General features: G+C 43.4%; 1 long non-coding RNA gene across 1 annotated transcript; it reads right to left on the reverse strand.

Moving 5' to 3' along the window:
• Window positions 1-245: 245 nt before the first annotated feature.
• LOC119359694 lies at window positions 246-3362 on the reverse strand. Its single transcript, XR_005172630.1, has 8 exons — window positions 3144-3362; window positions 1349-2876; window positions 1083-1174; window positions 938-1000; window positions 757-842; window positions 527-546; window positions 391-450; window positions 246-307 (listed from the first exon to the last, which is right to left on the reverse strand). It is a non-coding gene; the product is annotated as an uncharacterized LOC119359694 (long non-coding RNA).
• Window positions 3363-7899: the final 4537 nt, after the last annotated feature.

The following is a 7899-nucleotide window of genomic DNA, read 5'->3' on the forward strand; positions in this document are numbered from 1 at the left end:
AGAGTCAGCCAACACACATAGTCACAGTCACACACACAGTCAGTCAGTCACACACACACAAGACACAGGAACAGTCAGTCACACACACAAGACATAGAACACACACACAGTCAGTCACACACACAAAACATACACAGCCACAGACACACACAGTCAGTCAGTCACGCACACAGAGTTAGATGATTATGCCACCTAAGATGTTTTGTATGAATTCAAAAATCAGCTTCATATTAAGAACTGCATCACCTGGATCAAATGTGTCTCCCCCAATAGCGGTCATAACTTGATTGAAGAATAGAGCAACCGTCTGCAGAAAGAACAAAATAGTTAGCATGGATTGCGAATAGAGAAAGAGACTCCAAGAAATAACAAGTTACTCAAGGTAATTACCTGTTCATTAGCGATTGGAGGAAGTCCACCGAGGTAAACACGCCGAGCATGCCGAGTAGCCTAAGAAAAGAGTGGTCAGACATATGCATTACAGAACAAGAAAAATCTCAAGCACAAAGAAAAAGATCAAGCATACCTGCTGTGTCATGGCAGTGGCTGCATAGCAAGTGGATCGATGCAAAGAGAAGAAAGAATTAGGAAGTAATAACAAAACATTTTGAATAATAAAGAAGTGTGATAGATCAGGTGGGTTCATGCTGCCATCACCAAATAAACTGCAAATCTGGTTGCTTTGTGATGACAGAATGGACTATACACGATTTGACTACTAGCTACACTGAATCATAAAAGGAGCACAGTAGTCACCTGTCCTAGGGCGGATAAATTGAACATGTTTGGGAGCATGTTCAGAAACATCCCAGGATCAGCAGCAAGAAGTTCTGGTAGCTGACCTATAATGCATCAACAGAGGGGCAAAATGCATTTCAGCAAACCATATAAAAATAAAACAATCAAAAGAATACCTCTCCCGACATTGCTTGCCTACCTTGCAATGAGATCATTCTGGTGGTCCATAGTTGTTTACAAGGTCAGTAATTTTGTCATCTTCCTGTAGAAAAATATCATCAATATAACTATAAAATGTGCAAAAGCTTTTTTTTCTCGAGCAAAGTCAGAGTGCAATTAAAAACCTCTTGAGTCCAAGGACGTTTGATGCATTGTTAAAGAACCTTCTGCCATGGATGTAAACACTGCATCTCTGTCCTACCCGGAAATAATTCAGCTGCAAAGGTAGATACTGACACAATATGTGAGCTCACCACATTTGCATATACAGAACAACGTCCAAAGAAGTATGGCATTACTATATAACTAGCTAAAATGTTCATAAGGTATTACCAGCGTGAGATAAATATTGTGTACAAAATTGGAAGGAGTTAAATTCGAGAGGGATTACCATACACTGTTAAATAACCTTGTGCCATGGATGTAAACACTGCACCTCTGTCCTATCCGGAAATAATTCAGCTGCGAAGGTAGATACTGACACAATATATGAGCTCACCACACTTGCATATACAGAACAATGTCCAAAGAAGTATGGTGTTACTATATAACTAGCTAAAATGCATTCATAATGTATTACCAGCCATGAGATAAATATTGTTACAAAACTGGAAGGGGTTAAATTCGAGAGGGATTACCATACAAACACAGACCAAGTTGATAGGAAATCTACGGCTTCAGTTCAAACACCAGAAGCACACCATCAGAACAACCATATAACAAAACAAATTAGCCATCATGAAAACCTCCATCCACCCCTGGATTCTACACATTCTAAGCACAATCATCATACTTGATGCAGGAAAATATAGAGCAATGCATTGAAGAATGTCCAAAGGGCAATGGTACTACCAACTACAAGGTATGTAGGTCAAAAAATGACATGCCCATGACCTTATTATACAGAAATATCCATGCATTATGAGGTGCCAATAGGTAATTATGGAGCGCTTGCACAATGACACAGTCACAGTCACAGTCACAGTCACAGTCAACACACAAACACACACACACAGTCAGTCATAAAATGACACACAGTCACAGTCAACACACAGACACAATGGAGCGCTTGCACACAAGAAACAGACAAAGAAACACATACACATACAGTCAGTCACACACACAAACAGTCAGTCACACACGCAGAGTCATGGTCACACACACAGTCAGACACAACGGAGTGCTTGCACACAAGAAACAGACAAAGATAGGATGAAACTAATCGAAGACATGAGAAAAAGTAAACTGTTTGTTCAAGCTTCCCGTTCAAAACCTTCAACTCTGCATTATTTTAGTTTATATAGCTTCAATTCCAAATCTCTCTCTGCATTACCCAACTACAAGCCAGGAGGTCACTACTGTTATATAAACAAAGACAAGTGTAAGAGAGACAGAGCAAATTAGGAGGTACCTTTTCTTTATCACCAAATTTCAGAGTCTGCACGTACCAATATTGTATTTTGTGTCACAAGATGAACCTAAAGAGCCCACTAGGAAAATAATAAAATCAACAAATCAAATGAATCATGGAGAACATCATGTAGAATAGTAGTAGTCCAACAAATCCAAAGAAATTCAAGTATATATGTAGATAATCAGAGCTCATGTACATGCAAACCTTTCCCTCCCATAAGGTTATAAATTTGCAAGCTGAAGATCAAATTTGATTACCTTGGTTGGTAAAACAGAAAGCGAAAGGAACCCTGAGCAGTCCTCGGCATGCCAGTTTGTATGACTGTAGAGGTGAGCTAAAATTAGAATAATGAGCTGTTCAGATCAAGATGGCCCTCAGAATCAGCTGTCTTCTATTTATGCTTGAAGTCATCATGACCAATTAGTCTTGGAATTGCCAAAATATTGCTGGTGCCATAGACATCTAACTTCTTTCTCAAAGAAATATTCCAATAGAATTATCTGTCCTGGAAAGACATACTATTAACATGAATACTTGTGAAGTGAACAAGGAAAACATGGCTAAATAAGCGTTTTGAGACTACAGACATCAGCATCGCAAAATGTAAAAAACATATTCCAATGATTCTTTGTAGAATTATCAGTCCTGGAAAGAGTACCATACTATCAACATGAATACATAATCTTGTGAAGTGAACAAGGAAAACATGGCTAAATAAGCATTTTGGGACTACAGACATCAGCATCACAAAATGTAAAAAACATAAATATACCCGCGCTGTAAGCAAACCCAACCCATCAGTGTCCTTAGCAACACAAGGAAGAGCAAATGTGACATTTGTCTATATCCTACCTGAAATACTTAGAAAAAGCATTATTCCAATGACTGGACATCAATAATACAAAAAAAGAATATGATATCCACATAAGACATAACGAAACATAGATATCACAAAAACTGTATTGTCAAACACCACGGTAAACATGATTATTATGATAAGAAAAATAAGGAACAAAAACAGGGAAACGGGTGTTGTGATGAGTGAGTGAGATAAATAAGATAGGCATGGGATGCATTGGATGCCAAATCGGCCACACAAAGGAGTGGAAGCCAAGCAAGTGAGTGTTACAAGAGTCAAACTTTCCTGCTTAGCCTATCATCATCTATCAACAGGAGAGAAGCCTGACCAGTGCAATATAATGGGGAGACGACATTGGAACACAAGCAAAGCATGAAGAAGAAACCAATTGGACAGACCATATAAGCAGTAACACAATCAGAATCACCCCATCTAAGCACAACAGTCAACCACACAGTCACACACAGCCAATGGAGCGCTTGCACATATGAAGCGGACAAAGAAACATACATATATAGGGGCACATCACACATACACAAACAAACATAGATAGGGGTACAAACAGAAAGCTACATGCAAGACCGAAGTATAAATTCAGAAAGCTATAAAGAAGTTCCAGAAAGTGAAACCGATTTGAACTAGCACGACAAACTGACATTGGTCCCTCCAATTTCGAAACTAGACCCGATCGTTCTTACAACCCTCACGCCGACGCGAACACAGAACACATGATCTGGAATGTCTAAGATAACAGAAACAGACGTAGAAATTTCTCAAAGAGAAATTTTAGTTCACAAACCAGACAGATACCCGAGACGAGACGACCCAAGAACATGCGAGCGCATCAGGGCAACAATGAGGACGATAAAAATCTAATCAAAAGCGACTCTATCCAAACGGACAACAGCAAGGAAAAGCAGAATCAAAGGGCAAAGATGCTGCCAACCACAAAGGTATGTAGGTCACAACATGACATGCCAATGACCTTATATAGAAAGATCCATGCAAATATCAGAATAGGCAGTTATGGCTACAACACATCTAAAAACAAAGTTCTCAGAAGTAGCAAAATTTGGCTAAATAAATGTTTACTTGCGTTGAACATAAATTAAATTAAAAAATTAGCAGATTTACAGTATATTAGATCACAACCAGGTTATAAACAAACATAGCATAAAATCTATATGCAATCCAAATCCTAATCACGCCCAGGCTTCACAAGTGCATGGCTTACATAGCGACAAATACAGAAGTCAGCATTCTCGATATTTTAACCAGTGAGTAAAAAAATTTGCTCCAAGTTGATGCCATAAAATTTAACAGGACAAACAAAAGGGACATGACAAAAGTGAGCAGCATTGATAAAAAACATGTGATGAACGTGCTTTCACAGATAAATAAATTCCGCTCACAACAGAATTATATGCCCAGGTGTCAATGAAATAATTCTGGAGTTATGCTATGCAATCTAGAACGAAGTGTAGGGGGGACTAACTAGCAGCACCTCATCTAGTACTCGTATGAAAATGGAAATAGCAACAGAAGGAAACCTTGTCCAACAGTAGCAGCAGCAGGTGTTCAATTAGTCAGGCAGCAGGCCACATGGTTTGCACTCTGCTCTGCCTGCCTGCAAGAAATGGCACCCACGGCCTACATGATTTGCACCCCTGAACACACATCACCATATATGGGAACATAAGCAAAGCATGATTGGAAGTAATAACGGATTGAAAAGAGCAGAAGCAGTAACACCCATCAGAAGAACCGTAAGGAATCACCCCTGCATCTGGGATGAGAGCACACACGCCTGCCCAAAGTGGAACAAGCTAGCCGGCACAATCACAGAATCGACAGAGGAACCAGATTATCAAAGGGCACATCTCTGACGGACGAACACGAACAAGCATAGTCGTTTGAGATCTGAAAAAACTGATGAACAAGGCAAAAGGTGACATGGACTAGGAACCGAGCTGAACTAGCACGACAAAATAATAATTGCTCCCTGTCTCCCCATCTCCGCCCATAATCCAATTCCAAAACCAAGACCCGACCGTTCCTGTAACACTCGCGCTGACACGAACACGAAACGCATGACCCAAAGGCAAAGTGTCTCTCAGATAACAGAAGCGCACACAGAAACTTTTCAGTCGCAAACCAGGCGGAGACCCTCGACGAGACGGACCAAGAACACGCGAGCGCATCGGGGCGACAACGAGGACGGGCAGAATCAAATCAGACGCGACTCTAAACTGACGACGGCAAGGACGAACGGAATCATATCAGAAGCGATTCTAAACTGACAAATCGAGCACGAGCAAAGTGAAATCAGACGAGACTCTACACGGACGAACGGCGGCGAGAACGAGCAAAATCAAATCAGGTGGGATTCTCTATCTAAACTGGCGACGGCGAGGACGAGCAAAACCAAATCCAGCGATTCTAAACGGTCGAATCGATCGAGCGAGGACGAGCAAGATAAAATGCGACTCGAGGAGGACAGAGGCAGGCAAACCCGGACGAAGAGAGGAGGAGGAGGAGGAGCAAACCGGGCAGAGCGTGGCGAGGAGGAGAACGGCACGACCCGGACGAAGAGTGGAGGAGCAGCAGACCGGCCCGAGCACGGCGAGGAGGAGAAAGGCTCGGCCCGGACGAAGAGTGGAGGAGGCGCAGTCGCGCAGACCGGTCAGAGCGCGGCGAGGAGGGCGAAGGCGTGGCCCGGTCGAAGAGAGGAGGAGGAGCGGACCAGGCATAGCGCGGCGAGGAGGCGAGAGGCGCGGCGCGCACGAAGAGAGGAGGAGGAGCGGGCCGGCCAAAGGGCGCGCCTTTATAGCCGGGGCAGAGGCGGTGCCGGACACGGCTTCGACGAGCAGGCCTCGCATGGAGGCGGAAGTAAAGAAGGAAAGTGGAGCGTGGAGGGCGTGGGTTCGGGCCGGATCTGGATCGGGTGGGCAGCCGAGGGCGGCGGCGGTGCTTCCCGTTGGGATTTGGGGGTGGACAGGGGAATTTCCTTTTTCTAGGTTGGACAGTTGCAAGATAAATTTCACTCATGTACATTAATATGGGTGTATGTTATAACATTAGGGTCTCTTGCTCTCTTGGATGTAGCCATTTAGTATATTCACTACAATCATTCCTTGATGCATCAATAAGAAAGAGAAAAAAATGTAGATAAGCTTTCAACAGAATCAATTTCATTCTGTGTATTGTGTGTATGATAGGTTGCTCTCAATTTCATTGTGTATGTATGATAGGTTGCTCTACCATCTACAAAACAGAGAAATGGAAAACGGAGAGAGCTTCCATTAGATGGAAACAAATTTGCACTTTACACCAAGACTGTTTTTTTTTGAAACGGAGGCATAAGATTTGCCTCATCTATTAAATAAGGAGAAAATAGAGTTTAGAGTTTTACAGGACACCCCATACAAGCGACATGACAATTACTCACATACAATGATAGTCCCTAGCTTCTTGGCGCCGGCAGTAACCCATAACTTTGCCTCACCAATGATGGTTTGGAGGAGAATAGGTGGTGGCGCAAATTTTTGCCGAAATACCCTAGCATTTCGCTCGTTCCAAATGGTCCAAGAGGTGAGCATGACGAGAGAGGACATGGCATGCCAATTCGGGTTTCGGTCATCGGTACGCTTGACCCACCACTCCTTGACGGATTCATCAAGATGCCAATCGGGAATGTTGACGTGAGGTAGCCCAAGCTTCTCGATGATAGATCTCCAAAGCCTAAGAGTGTAACGACACTTGAAGAAGAGGTGTGGCCCTGTTTCTTGCTCTCTCTTGCATAGTGGACAAAGACCACAATTTACCCAACCACGCTTCTCCAATCGATCTGCGGTCCAAATTCGGTCTTGCAGGGCAAGCCACGCAAAGAATTTTACCTTAGGGGGTGCCCAAGCCTTCCAAACCATACGGTCCATGGGAGAGAGAGTCAATCCAAGGAACAGAGCCTTGTACGCAGTGGCCGCCGAGTAGATCCCATCGTTCGCATGTTTCCAAGTAATGTCGTCTTCGGCTTGGTCGTCAAGGGGGAAGTCATGAACAAGCATCCAAAGAGTGAACAATTCGCTAATGTGGCGAATGGAGATAACAGTGTTTGGATTGATTTTGAGAATCCATGCATTCTCATAGAGGGCTTCACGCACCTTCCAATTCTTTCTCCTTGAAGCCTCGTAGATTAATGGAGCAATATCCATGGGTTTCCGCCCAAATAGCCAAGGGGAGTCCCAGAACGGTGTTTTTGCACCGTCACCCACAGTGATAGTTGTAGAGGCGTAGAAAAACTCGAGGTCCTCGGCGGTGCAAGGGTTACCAAACCCCACCCAAGGCTTGTGGGGCTCCTTCCATTCATACCACAGCCAACGAAGACGTAAAGCTCGCGAAAAAATTTCGGTGTTAAGTACCCCCAGGCCACCATATTCCTTTGGCCTACAAACTATTTTCCAATTGACTTTGCACTTGGCTCCCGTTATCTTATCCGCACCGGACCATAGGAACGACCTCTCCAATTTATTTAGGTTGTTGAGCGTACTTGGCGGCACAATGAGAGGCGTGATTGAGTAGATCGCTTGGGATGAAATGACTGATTTGACAAGTGTCGTGCGGCCGATGGTAGTGATATTTTGGCCGTCCCAAGTGGCCAATTTGCTCGCCG

This window comes from Triticum dicoccoides, chromosome 2A, assembly GCF_002162155.2.
Source record: "Triticum dicoccoides isolate Atlit2015 ecotype Zavitan chromosome 2A, WEW_v2.0, whole genome shotgun sequence".
NCBI lineage: Eukaryota > Viridiplantae > Streptophyta > Magnoliopsida > Poales > Poaceae > Triticum > Triticum dicoccoides.